Source organism: Limulus polyphemus, unplaced genomic scaffold, assembly GCF_000517525.1.
Source record: "Limulus polyphemus unplaced genomic scaffold, Limulus_polyphemus-2.1.2 Scaffold1927, whole genome shotgun sequence".
NCBI lineage: Eukaryota > Metazoa > Arthropoda > Merostomata > Xiphosura > Limulidae > Limulus > Limulus polyphemus.
In genome coordinates, this window is record NW_013667537.1 from 107,312 (window position 1) to 122,044 (window position 14,733).

At 32.9% G+C, this 14,733-nt stretch overlaps 1 pseudogene; it reads right to left on the reverse strand.

Moving 5' to 3' along the window:
• Nucleotides 1–14,733, reverse strand: part of LOC106465385 — a 163,917-nt pseudogene that overhangs the window by 49,572 nt on the left and 99,612 nt on the right.

Below are 14,733 nucleotides of genomic sequence, written 5' to 3' on the forward strand. Positions count from 1 at the left end.
CGTTGAGAATTATAGCATTTGTTATAGAGCGACTGTTGAAATTAAGTGTATCATAAAGTTGTATTGGGAAAGAATAAACCAGTTTTACTTAAGAAAGGACTTGTGTCGCTAAAATTTCGTCAGAACGAATTTACGGAAAATTAACTAATGACTGGAGGCGTAACAATACGATAGAGTGTACCATTAACACCAGGCTGCTTGTTAACAATGTCATAGCAAGCTAGAAAATCATAGAAATTAATAGCCCTCAAGCTGAATAGATAATAAGTATCTACCAAAGAAGTGTACAATAGATTTTCATAATCCTCGGCCAACTAAGCTGTACTGTCGTGCTCCTTAACTCTATGACTGTGAATGATGTTTATGTCAACTCATCGCAATATAGTACTTGGATCTGTGCCATACAGTGTTAAGCCCAATAATGTGTCACTAGCTTCTAGAGCAACACATTCTTGATCAGAAAGGCTTCTTAGTGCAACATTCCATAAACGACTAGCTAGTGATTTGGTGGAGGTTAGCTCAGTAAGTGCAGTATTGCCACAAACTTTTTCTGCTTTACTTGTGTACTTTGTAATATACCAACTTAGAATCACCGACTTCATTCCTATAAATTGCCGATCCATATTATCCACCCAAGATAATAACACTGCAGAGTTGTAGTCATTTATTATGTGCTCATTATTCTTGTGTGGAAGACTGTATAGGTATGAATTGGCAATCAACGCTTTCCTACCAATTCAACAATACTTCGAAGATACAGTTTTTCCCTTTCAGGTCTTGGAAAACCAAATCAACAAACTTTTCTAATACCAGATTTAGTCTTCTTTGACCTTTCTCCTGTAGCTGATGCAAATTTTTACATTTTGTATCACTTTCACTAGGGAAAGACATTTATGCAAAAAAACATATGGTAACTCTGAGTGTTTCTCACAAAACCTTGTAAGATTTTGTTAAAGTTTATAAGTATTTTGTACACAAAGAATGACATTATTTTAATTAAGTTTTTCTACTAAAAATGTTATTTATTTATAGCAGTTATTTGCACTCAAACTTTTCTTCATCTTATAGTTTCATATTTCATTTGCATAACCTCTAGAACCTCCTAAATGAATATCAAAAGTTTTTAAGGTAAATGCAGTTTAAGGTATTTTTCATTTTCTCTACCATATTACTAACTCTAGCTATTATCATCAACATACAATTCAATGAAATAATTAAAATTAGGAAATAGAAAAAAAATACATATCGTTTAATTTTTTGTAGAATATCTTTAAAGATTTTTCTTTTGCCAAATTTATAATTTCAGGTTTTTCCTTTTCACATATAGTTAATTTTTAATGTTTTCTTTTCTTGTTCTTTACCACTTATTATTCATCTCACCACAAGTCATATGATGTCTCTGGCAGACATGTCCAAACCTTTCAGCAAAATTTTCATGCACTGCATGATATTGTAAGCCTTGAGAACTGACTCAAAATATGACATATATTTCAAAATGTTTAAACCTTTCAATTATGCATTTTAAAACATAATTAATTAAAATATAATAGTAAGACCTAAATACAATTTAAACTGTATCTCTAAGTATGACATATTTAGGTAAGAAACAACCATAAGTGCTATAGTCAATCAAGCAGCCAACAATACTAGAGTCAGTTACATGCACTCCATAAGAACAACTGCATGCCAATTTCAAAATAACCACTGTTAGAGTATAGTGTAAAATGAGCTCATTCTAATAATTATATACATGAGTATGTGACATCTACATGTAGGCTACAAATCTCAAACAAACCTGTTGAAGGACGGCATGGCACCTGTAAGGGGTTGAAAAAATGTATTACTTGTTTCAACTTTATATATTCAGAGAACTTTGAAATGTACAAGTCAAAAGGTTATGTAAGCATCGTAGTGTTTAGACATACCACTATGCAACTGCCATTGTATTACTGAAGATACAGAGTGCCAAAGTAGAGAATTTTCATAGCTCGTGGGTCACATGATAATACATCTGAAGTTTTAAGTAGTTTTTAAAGCTTTCTTTGAAATAAAGGACTTAAAACTTAGATAACACAAAATCATAACATACATTGATAGTAAAGATGTTTAAGTAAATTTTAAATGTAACACTTGTACAGAAAAGTGTTTAAAGGGGTACCTGTGGTTAAAGAGTTAAGCAGTAATTGTTACAACAATGAGACTGGTATTTTGATACTCTTTCATGCAATATTGGACATAAGCTCTTATGTTGAATCTGGCAAGTAACTTATTTCAAAATAAATACATCAATTTCTTCATCTGTATTTTCTCCAATCACAGGAGCACCATCTATCCAAAGCTGTTGGTGAAAATGTAATATATTGAGTATACTGATTTTTTAACCTGCATATTGCTTTCACAATTAGGACAAACTGTATAAATACCTGGGCCAGGGTTTTTCTCAATGTCCCCACAACAAAGAAAGAACACAACAAAAATGGCACCATCAATAAAACACTTGTTGCTGTAATATTTCATGTACTTCGTCATGTGGGTGGCATCCAATGATGATCAGCAGCCATATCATCATGCTTACAAGTACCAAAGTTTAATTAAGGAAACTCTAAAGCTTCCAATAGTAGCCCACCATTGTTCAATAAAAATCATCACCCCATGATATAACAGCTGCAAATACATGTATTTTTAATACCTATATATAGCTAACTATATACATATACCTTTGTTATACATGTATTCAACGACAAAAAATCCTTGCTAATGTTAGCACTAGGTACACACAACACTTCAATAGTGAGTAACAGTCAAAACTTGGACAATTCTGGCCAAAGCCTGCCAGTCAGCCAAAACCACTTACAAAGCTTATATATAATAAGCTGTGAATAAACTGTGGACAGTAAACATGAAGGAAGTAGTGAAATTAATTTCAAATCAATCGGACAAAGATTGAGATGATGACCAAGGTTTGATAATTAAACATGTGTGCCGTAAAAACAAACTGGGTGTGCAAAAACAAAGAAAATTAAAAATATGGTCAGATGTGGCTAGGCTATATCTCGGAAATGGTTCAAATGATTTGTTTCATTTTTACGTGCAAACTACTAATGTCTTGATGGTTTGTAGTCTCAAAATTTAAAGTGTAGCTGTTACAATGGGTGAGTTTCAGAGAGGCTGATTTTGTATACAATCACGTAGTGTAAAAAGACTCTTGGCAGTGGCTGGATATTTTGGAGTGAGTATGCTTACTTTTTCTTTGGCCATGCAACTAACTACCACTGGGAACTTATTGAGTGTCCATCTAAAATAACTTGCTTTGCTCCATATTATATTATCAGCTGTCACTATTAAAATCTTGGCCAGAATTCTGTATGTATGTTTATCTGTGTCTTGACATTCAGTTATGCATGTATGTGTGTGTGGATTTGTGTCATGTGTACTGAAATGCATTGTGGGAATTAAAAGTTTTACATAATCAAGACTCGGATTATGCTCTAATATGCCAGATCAATTTTATTTATTGCTGTTCTATCTTCATGCAACCATATAACAATTTACTAATAAATTTTATATAGAAATTATATGCTTTCATTGGTTATTATTATTATTATTCAAACATTTGACCAACTGCAAGGGTATTGGAAACTTTGCTTCATTAATGGGAGGTACCACCCACTACAGTCAGATCCAAGCTTTTTCCAATATATATACTTTTTTTATACTGAGTGCTTATCTAAATATAATATTAACTACATCATTACTCCTATGTGTACAGCTGGGTTAAAGTGCACATGTAATAACCTTTTACAGAGTTACATTCACAATTTAATTAAATAACTTTATTATCAATGTATGTCAATAAACTTGGCATCAAAACATAGTTTGAATTCAAATTTTAATATTATATAAGCGTTAATCTTTTATTTCAAAAGGAAATACTTAATACACTTTCAGTATTTGCTCCTGTGTATCATGTGACACTACTTTGTTCCAAATTGCTCATTTTAGATTGTTTACAATATCCCTATATGGCCTTCCAAGTTTGATATAAAGCACACACTTATAAAATAGACATTGCTAAGAGATAATATAAACTTATATTGTCTAATCTTTTCACTTTACTGAACTATAAACCAGAAAGTAAAACCAAAATGTCATGCAATCCTATCATATCATAGCTCTCTCTTTGACATTTGCTGGTGGATTATTTATACCAATAGAAAGAAAGTATTTTGATTTATTGGTTTCTGTATAAGACTATCTCATTATATTGAAAAGTTTTTTGAATTATATGGTGTGCAGATTCATTATTGTTATTGGCACTTTGACCAGGTAAGGAAATTATTTTAATCCACTTATAGTTTAGTTAAAAAGCCAATAAAATTATAATAGTTTTAGATCATTATACTTTTTGCATGTTAATAATTTTTCTTGAGATCAGATATACTTACCAAATTTCTTATTTTTTTATTTATAATTTTCTTTATGGTTACAAAAGAAATTAAAATGTAAGAATTAGAAACTTATTAGGTTAGATAAGAAAACATATGTGAAAAATGAAATTAAAGATTTCTCAGCGAAATGTGTGTATACAAGTTCCTTGTGTTACATACTTTGTTAACCATAGCTTGAGCTATGCACTCACTGGGTAATTTATTGTTTTGTTTACTGCTAGTTTAGTAGTTACACATCATTCAAAGAGCAATAAAACAATAAAATTAAATGAAAGCATCTGTAAAAACGTTAGAGGCCTAAAGTTTTTAGTATAGATACTTATGATTGTCTGTTATAATCGGCTGTCGTTCTACAAGATTAAAATGTTTTTCTTTTTATTTCATATTTTTCAATATTTGCTACAGATGATTTCACTATAGATAGTGTTAAGGTTAGAAAATAAGAACATCAGAGATAAAGTTTTACTGGAAAATCTTTTGAAATTCATTTAAGAGGTTCTAGAGGTTATGCAAATGAAACATCAAAATTATAAGCTGTAAAAAAGTATTTATATTCTTAACATGAAAATAACCTTGCAATCAGACTAGTTAGAGTCTGAATCAGTGATTGATTTCTTAAATTCACAGACAAATAGTTAGTAAAAATACTTTGTTGAAAAAATCTGATTTTGTTTATACAACATACCTTTCATATTTATTAAAAGCTTGCTAAATTTCATAAGTATATGGTTAGTAAATTTGGAATTATAGTAAACACATTGCTCTGTGTAGCTTCAAAGAAACAAAGGTTTGCACATTGCACCAATGCTGCACATATATGGTTATTACTGCAATTTTCGACTAAAACTTCCTTTAAAAAATAATCACATTATATTAACAAACCTTTTCAAAGAAATTACAAATCTGTGTAGAGTAATTTATAAACACAAAGTTTAATACTTGTTGATACTTAATGATACTAACCGGCAAACACTGTGAAAGATAGTTGAAGACACTGACTTTAACAGGAGCACTTTCATGGCGAATTACTGAGTATGGTATAGTAAAACTCGTGAAGAAAGGTTGAAAACTTTGTAGACTGGTAGGATCAGAAATTCCAAGCCCTTTATCAGGTACAATACATACTGCATTTCCAATCCATTCTGTTATTGTATGTGGGATGTTCTGCTTCAATACAAGTTTACCATTATCTCTGAAAATGAATGTTTAACAAATCTTCATATTAAGTTACATAGGAACAATCATGAGTTAATTAACAATGATTTAAAATACTTTGAGTTAATCTACCTAAAAACAAAAATTTTCTATCTTCTTTTTTGTCTAATTATAAGGACAGAAAGTAATAATGAATTTCAATGAAACAGTAACACACTAGATTACAAACTATTACTATATTCTATAAACTTTACTGCATCTGAGTACTGATGTAAAATTGATATTAACCTGAAATACTTATATCCCCCAGAAATTATCAGACGCAAACATATATATATATATTACTATATTCTATAAACTTTACTGCATTATCAAGGGTTAAATGACAAAACATGTGGCTTACGGAACACTGTAAAGCTCCCACAACCAAGTCTCAGGAAAGTAGTTACGAATTTCCACAACTGATTTTGGAACATGTGAAGCTAAAGGTGATGGAGACTGTTTGGATTCTGCATCTAATGTTAGAGCTCTGCCTCTATCCTTACTAAAGAAACTTCTAACTCCCACAGTTAGCCTGTCTTCTAGAAAATAAACATCAGAAGGAAGTTTTTTTTATTGTAATATAGTACTAGTTACATAAATGCACATTAAGTTTGTTATAAATGATTACACACATGAATTAATGAACTTAACTTTTCCAGGACTGTACACTAGAGAGAAAATATGACTTTAGTCAAATGTTTACAAATTGTACAATTTATTTTTAAAGTAATTAAATTACTAACGAGATCGGTTAATATTCATCATGACATTTAATCTTTAAACAATTCATTTGCTTCTTAAGTTTCACTCATTATGATAAGAAATGTCTGCTACCATGGTGAAGCAAGATTAGGATAAGAGGTGTGAATAAGAAATAAATCTACAAATAATTTCAAGTATATTTTTTCCTAAATCCAGTTACTCAATACAGATTTCCTGTTAGAAAAGAGTATTAAATCAAAATTTCAGTAGTAAAACATAATTCAGAGGTACTTGCAACTACTACAATATCAATCTATATCTCTTGTTTGTGCTCAAAGTATGACTTTTTCACTCCTTCCAAATTTCTGCTTACTTCACTTACCACCCACCTTTTGCAATATGTAATCTTATATATATAACATAATCTGTGCAAGTATTGCATATGTAACTACAAGTCTCACATCATCTAGTGGCCTCACATTAATGCCAATAATCTACTATCACAGAATACAGGGGTAAAAATTTATGCTTTCCCAGTTTCCCAAGGAAATCCTGTTTCATTAGAAGAAATTATCCAAACCATAACAACCATGTTTTTTATTCTCTTATGTGTTGTTCGAAAATTCATATTTTTTCTTTCAAAGAGATAAATATATGCAGTTTGGCATACATGGAAACATGCTAAGTGGGTGGCCACCTTTAATTATCAGAGTCTGAATTTAAAATGTGTTATAAATATATATGCCATAATATAAATAAGGTCTTTGTATGAGCAATGTCATTCACACAGGACTAAGCAAAAGTCACCATCACTGGAGAATTCATAATAAAAATTACCGCTTTTGAAACAAAAACCAAAGAAAACGAAAATCAAAGTTTCATTAACAATGCAAATCTCAACAACTTGAATTCAAACAAAAAAGTTAAACATGCTCGTTCGATTCAATGTGCAAATCATATGGGGAGTTACTGTGCATGGAGGTTGTGTCACCCTCTGACTGGTAGAGGTACTTGCCATGATGCACAGTGCAGTTTAAGTTAAAATACGTGGAATTAGGTGGGAGTTGCTTCAAGGCTAGCGCCATGCAAATCTCTTAGTCAGATACATGAGAAAGATAGATTCTCTGTATGCAAAAGTGAGGCCTCAACTTGAAAAATTTACATTTTAGTTACTTTTATATTAATAAGTAAAAAAATATAAATAAAAACCAAGAATTTTAGTACTTACATATGGGTCTCGGACTTTTTTGCTCTCAAAGTCTTGATGAAAGTAAATCCAATTTTTTGTAGGGATGTTGTTAGTACTTTATTATTTATCTTAAATATGCAATTTAAAATACAAAATATTAACATCAAATAAAAAACAATGTCCATAGCTATTAGAATTTAACTGGCCTTCTAACTAAGCTATATATATATATATATGTGTATTAAAATAATTTCCTTACCTGGTTGAGGTGATCTCAGTAATAGCAGACTATGCAAGATACTTGTAACCAATCATAAGAATGTGCTAGCCTTATAAGTGAAGCAGTAAATCAAAATATTATTTTTCTATTGGTTATAAGTAATCCAATAGCAAATGCTAGAGAGAATAATTGACAGCATGTATTAAAATGGGCTAGGCATGGGAGTTTCAGTTAATAGCAAATAGCTCATTAAAGCAAGAAGAACAGGCACTATTAATTTTTATATTAGCTTGAAGATATCTGACATATAAATGTGCAAGCCCTTAGAAACTTAGAAAATAATATAGGGAAAGTAATTCTAAAATAGGCAATTTGGAGCAAAGAAGTGATACATGAAAGTGAAAATTGAGAATTTATTAAAATAGTTCCTTTTGAAATTAAAACATATATGATATTAACATTTGAATTATAAACTACATTTTTATGTTAAATTTATTGAGATACATTGATCATAAAGTAATTTAATTAAATTTTGAATGTAACCTTTTACAAAGATCATGAAATGCACACTTTTGACCTGACTTTATACAGAGAAATTAAAAATTATAACTTACGGAATACAAAACTACATTTCAATGCTAAGATTATTAAAATAAATTGATGATGAAAGTGTTTAAGTAAACTGTGAATACAACTTTGCAAAAGGTCATAACATGCACACTTTGTCTGAGCTGAGATAACAGGGATAACCAGTACAACCAAACCCCATCTCTGCAGCTAGATATACATTAAAATATAAAATACATAAAATACCAAACTACTTAGACTTAAACAAACCATGTTTAGTTTTGAGTTAAAGGTGGTTGGATATCAAGGTGCTCTCCATATCAGCTCATTGAATATTTTCTATCAGAATTCTAGCAAGGTAAGTAATTCAATGGAATATTGGATAGAAAACAACTCAGATGATCATAAATAAGGGTTAAGCAGCTTAAGCCACTCTGTCAGAGAAGAACCAAACAACTACTACAATTTTGGGTTCAGATATGATATGAATAACCTATTGCAGGAAAATAAAAAGAAGTTCATGTGATTGATATAGTACCATAATGTTCCACTGGTCACAAAAGATAATCAATCCAATTGGTAAGCTCAACTATACAATTAAAATGAACCACCTCATTGTAGAAAAAGACATGCATAATTCCATCACCCAGGCTAGTGAAAAGAATAAGTCCCATAAATAGTAAAATAATGACCCAAGGCAGTCTGTAAAGCCTGTAGAACAAAGGCAGACAAGTCTTTCTCAACAAACAGGAAACAAAAAAGAAAAAAGTCACATAAATGATTATCCAAAGATAAAAAAGGTTATACCCAGTGCTGTCTATAACATATGAAATATATATTCACCCTTAATAAATTATTAAATTGTAAGTGAAGATCATCTGAATGAACTGGTAACCCATCTAGTGAGTTAGGGAGGAAATACAATTTCTAAACCAATGAATCAGAGAGAAAAGCCAAACACAAACACTTAACCTGGAAACTTACTAGTGAAAAATTGACATTCTGGATAGATGCAGAAAATTTTTTGAAAGCAAAAGGAAAACCCTAAGTATCACAGTTAGCAGGTGAAAACAGGCTGTGCTGGTCAAAAATGGGGAAAACAAGATAACCTGAAAATGTGTTTGCTGAATCTGGAATAACACCTATGGTAGGATTCAATACTGGGCTGAGACATGTGTTTAACCTGAAACTGGAGGTCGGAAATGTTGTAGCTTGTCATTCCAAGAGGATATAATGATGTGTCTCACTGAACAAGCAGAAGACTAACCGAAATGTTGGAATGCCAAGAAATAGACAACTTTTGAGTACTGTTGTCTGTGTATATGAGGCCCACAGAGTCCCATAATATGTCCAGATAGCTCACATAAGAGTTCTAAGTTCCCCATAATTATAATCCATTTTATGTGGTAATTAACTGCCATGAAATTATTCCTAAAACAGCCATTTTTTTTTTCAATGTTTAAAATGAGACAGCCATGAACAATTAAATCCTTGCATTATAAGCAGTGATGGATTAAGGGTGGCTTGGGCCCCGAGCAGTAGAAGAAGGAAAGGTCCCACCTTCCCATCATAGATATATTGATCTTTAGCAAACTGAGTCGACTTCACTGCCAAGATCCTAATGTTAAGCATATACATCTGACGACATTTTAATGATATACGTAGCCTTGTAACACTGGAAACAATATAGACAAACCACAAATGTGTGCAAACACATTTTATTCAATCATGAATGATCATGAAGACAACTTGATTAGAACCTGCATGCACCTGTATAAAGCTAGAACTGTCTTTTTTGTGCCTTTATTATAACTGAACTCGTTAGTGAGTTTCAAAAAGTCTAGCTTTCAAAGTACACAATCCTACCAAAAGTCATTGGGACACACCTCTGATTGCAGGAAAATGGATGTGATGACATAATGTGCAAATAGTTTGGCCTATAAAGGTAATCAGCAGTTTGCTCGAAAGTCATTTCGAACTTGTATATCGAACGATAAGTACATGGAAAGAGATAACAGAGTTTCAGAGGGGAAGGATAGATGGATGTTATTTGGGGAAAATTTCTGTACATGCTATTTGTGCAACAAATAAACATTCCTGAGGAGGACTGATAAGAGCTGATGTGACTTGAGAAGGCTGGTTACCTTATCTCCCCGTGAGACCCTAGAGAATCTGGTATTTTGAAATGCAAGAAGCCACAGGCAATCCTATAAGTGTTTCCATGACACATCAAGAGCTGCATGCCATAAATTTTCACGGAAGAGCTGCAGCCCACAAGCCATTGATAACAAAAACCATCAATTGGCATGGGGCAAGGCACACCAAACCTGGACTGTGGATCAATGAAAATTGGTCCTGTGGAGTGATGAGTCATGCTACATGCTATTCCAATCCAATAGAAGATGCCTGGAGAATGCTTATTACCTGAGCGTGTTGTCCTGATAGTGAAGTTTGGAGGTGGTGGTATCATGGTCTGGGGGTGATTCTCGTGGTATGGACTAGGTCCACTTGTTATAGTGCATGGATCCATAAAGGCTAAGTCCTAGGTTGATGTTCTGAACAATTCTGTGTGTCCTTCATTGTGTCAATTTTATGGTACCAGCCATTAAACCTTCCAATATGATAATGCTCCATGTCACAAAGCATGGATTGTGAATACATGATTTGAAGAGAATAACATCGTATTAGTTCTTTACAAATAGTAGAGGATAGATATGATTTGTGTCCCTTGTCTTTGTTGGTGAAGCACTTGATGTGTTCAGCAATAAACAGTTCATACTCTGATACAAGTTTAACAGGAGAGTGTATTGAATGCAATTGGCTTTGCTATTCACCATCTGATGGAAAGGTATACTGTAAACCTGTGCAAAAGAAAGTGGCCCCTATACTTGTGGGTACAATGACTGGAAACACTGGATTGGAAGGATTTTGTCTCATGAGAACTGCAAAATACACTGAAATGCCATGATAGCGATGTGTACAAGGCAATCGGCTGTGTGAACAATAAAACTGTATCCCAGTTTGAGAATGAACGTGATTACTGGCATAAGGTACTACAAAAAGCTGTAAGTGTGATCAAGTGTCTCTATGACTGAGAATTTGCATTGGAAGGTAGAGACAAAATCTTCAGGTCTGCACACAGTTGTAACTATCTTGGTATTCCGAGTGAGTGCACTCATGAGAAGAAATCCTTCAAAAGTACCTGAAATAACCTTCTCCACCTTAACTACACCCAAGTTTTGAAAATATTCATCACAGTGTTGACAATTTTCACTACCCAAAAGTTTTTAATTCTTCAGATATGTTGTTTCCCCACAGGCCAATGTCATTCATGAATTGTTGTTGTCTGTCTTTCGATTCCAGATTTTCATCACAGTCCAATTCAATATGGAACTCTGTCACTGGTTCAGTTAAGATTGGTGTATGTGGTGTATTAGATTTATCTGAGTCAATATTCAGGCTGTTGTTCTCACTGCCCCCTGAAGTTGATTCTGTTTTCATAACATCAAGAAAAATGACATTGTGTTGGTCTTTTGCCATTTTTGGCTTGAAAAACATATCCAGCTTTAACAACTTAGCAGTTTCTTTTTCTTTGCTCTTTGCGTATTTGTTATTCTTTTCTTTTCTAAGCTCCTCATTTGTATGTAAATTGCATTTTGAAACAAATTCAATGAAAGAAAATTATGATGGCTTTACAGTTAACTGCCTGAAAACACTGAGCCACATGACACATAAACAAGAACAGCATACATATGTTTCCATCGCAACTTAGCCATGATGCATGACAGGCATCCTTTTGATTGCAAATCACGATGTTTTATTGACTGTCAGATGTTAAGTTATGTTTGCCAATTGTCTATTAAAGGCTTTTACTTATATTTATTAGTAGTAGAAATGTATAATGTGTTGTTGTTGGGCTTAGAATGTTTCTACAGTTGGTGTCTGTGACTTGTTGGCGATAAATTTAACAATAAATGAACAGCATGCACTTCACTTGTTTTGAAAATATATATATATATATATTCAGAACAAGTTAAATGTATGTACAACAAATTCTTCACACTATAGAGATTATAGCATATCATAAGCACTGTATATATAGTTCTCTTCTTCTTGTGAAAAGTTCCTTAGGCCTTTTCAATTCCTTTAAAATTTCAGTTAGCAAGCCACTCTATCTTCTCTATTACTGTCACACTAGTATTTTGTGTGTGATTCACTTACAATTATGGCACAAGTTACCATAATTGTTTTGTCTTCTTTCTTCAAAATATCCTCTGTTCCTTTTTTTAAAGTGCACTCAGGATGATTCAGTTACTTTAAAACCATGCTTTTCTACTTTTAATGTTTCTCTAACATATTAAAACGTTAGACCTATCACTTCTATGACAGTTAACTTCATGCCAAACTTTGCCTTGCTTGTAACTTTACTCTCTTCTGCTCCTTGTCTGTCTGCTGTTTCCACTCATCTCACACTATTTATATGTTTGCCACTTAATCATCTGCCCGCTTTCTAGAAATCTCTATATTCTCAACGTCAGTGTTGTTATGTCTCTGTATGTTCATTTGTTAATTTTTCTGCAATACAAGTCCTTTCTTAAATAAAACTAGTTTATTCGTCCTCAATACAACTTTGCAATACACTTAATTTCCACAGTTACTTTAACTTAAATACATGCTATAATTCACAACAAATCACTCACTTTACTACCTCGCTTGACTCAATTGTCTTTCTCTATCTCCACCTGTTAGCAACTATAGTTCCGATCTCTGTATCTGCTATCCTTGGTTCCCACCGACCGTAACTGCTGTCCTTGGTTCCCCACTCTCCCTCTCTCCTTTGTCTAGCACACTTATAATAATAATAGCGCCCGCGTAGTCTCTTCAAGAATCTTCTAGACACTCATCACGTGCTACCAGCGTCACTTGACTTCCGCTGTCATGACACAAACACGTGCATAGCACGCACTAGCATTTTTTGCGAACCTCCTAGATACTCATTACGTGTTACCAACGTCACGTGACTTCCACTGTCGTAACAGTGTATTGCACACAACGTTCAATAGTCTCATCATCAATAAATTATAAACACAACTTCCAACAATCATTTGCTTCTAACTCTTATTATAAAAAAAATAAACAATAAAATATTCACTCCCAAAATAAATTAATCAATAATATCTAAACTAAACATTCTTTTATATCATGACAGACTGGACTATCATAGTAAAGCATAAAGGGATTTTGCCCTTCCCTTCTGATCATTTCATTGAATAAATCCTATCCTGGGTCCTTGTTTGAGCACAGTTGTTCCACATCCTCTCCATAATTAAGGCTGCAAGTGAAATGTACTTTGCCCACACTGTTGGAGAGTGAGAATGAATGTTCAAAATTCCAGACTGGATGAGGTCTGTTTCTTTTGGTTGAGTAAGGCATACACAACCCAATCATTCTGAGCCTGGGGTGTTGTCTTTTGGACTTCTTCAGGTGGTGGAGAAGGTTTGTCCACTCCACTTCAGTGTTGCTTACTTTCTCATCGTGATTCCTATGGCTCGGAATGCCTTAGTCTATGTCTTCCAGTTGGGATCCACTCATAAGTATATATATATCTATAACATTGTGGTCCAATTGTCCTAGCCACCAACATGGGACATAATAACCAAGACCCCTTAATTCCAACCCCAAATATTGGATCCTCAGCTATCTGGTTGGAGCTTGCCTATAATGATGATCACTCATGTACAATTCCACCCACAATACAGGAATTCAGTTCTGGATGACGAACAGACCTGTTGTGGATGTAGTGAAGTCATACATACAGGCATACATGAGGCAACTACGTTATATAAGAATGACCTTTGGTAGGTCATAGTACAAGTATTGAAGAAATATTTTGTCATTTTAGAAATGATACCTCTACTTACCCAAAGTTATCTCGACCTTGATTTGCCCTCTAAGTATTGCTAAAATTTGGAACAGCACACCAGACTTTTATCTCTTTCTGCATGGGCATCCTTTACTGTGCATGTCACAAGGTTTTAGTGACTTAAATTCAAAATTTAATTAAACTACTTTTTGTTTATGTTATACCAATTACTATAGCATAACATCATAGCTAATAATCCATATTCTAATAGTATACAAGTTTTAAGTTCTTCATTTTATAAAGCAATATTTTTTTATATCCTTAATTTCCCCTAGTGTGAGAAATGTAATGTAAATTACTCACTATAAATTCGTCATTGCTCAAACAAACCATAATTTTTATAGCCTTCTGTCTTGTTTGGTTACAGAACCTTCAAATAGAAAAATTATACCCCTCTTGCCACACTCACCTGTCACATCCCCTCTTTCAGGATTTGTTAATAGTTCTCTCTTACTCTTAATACTATACACCTGGAAAAAAGTTAAGC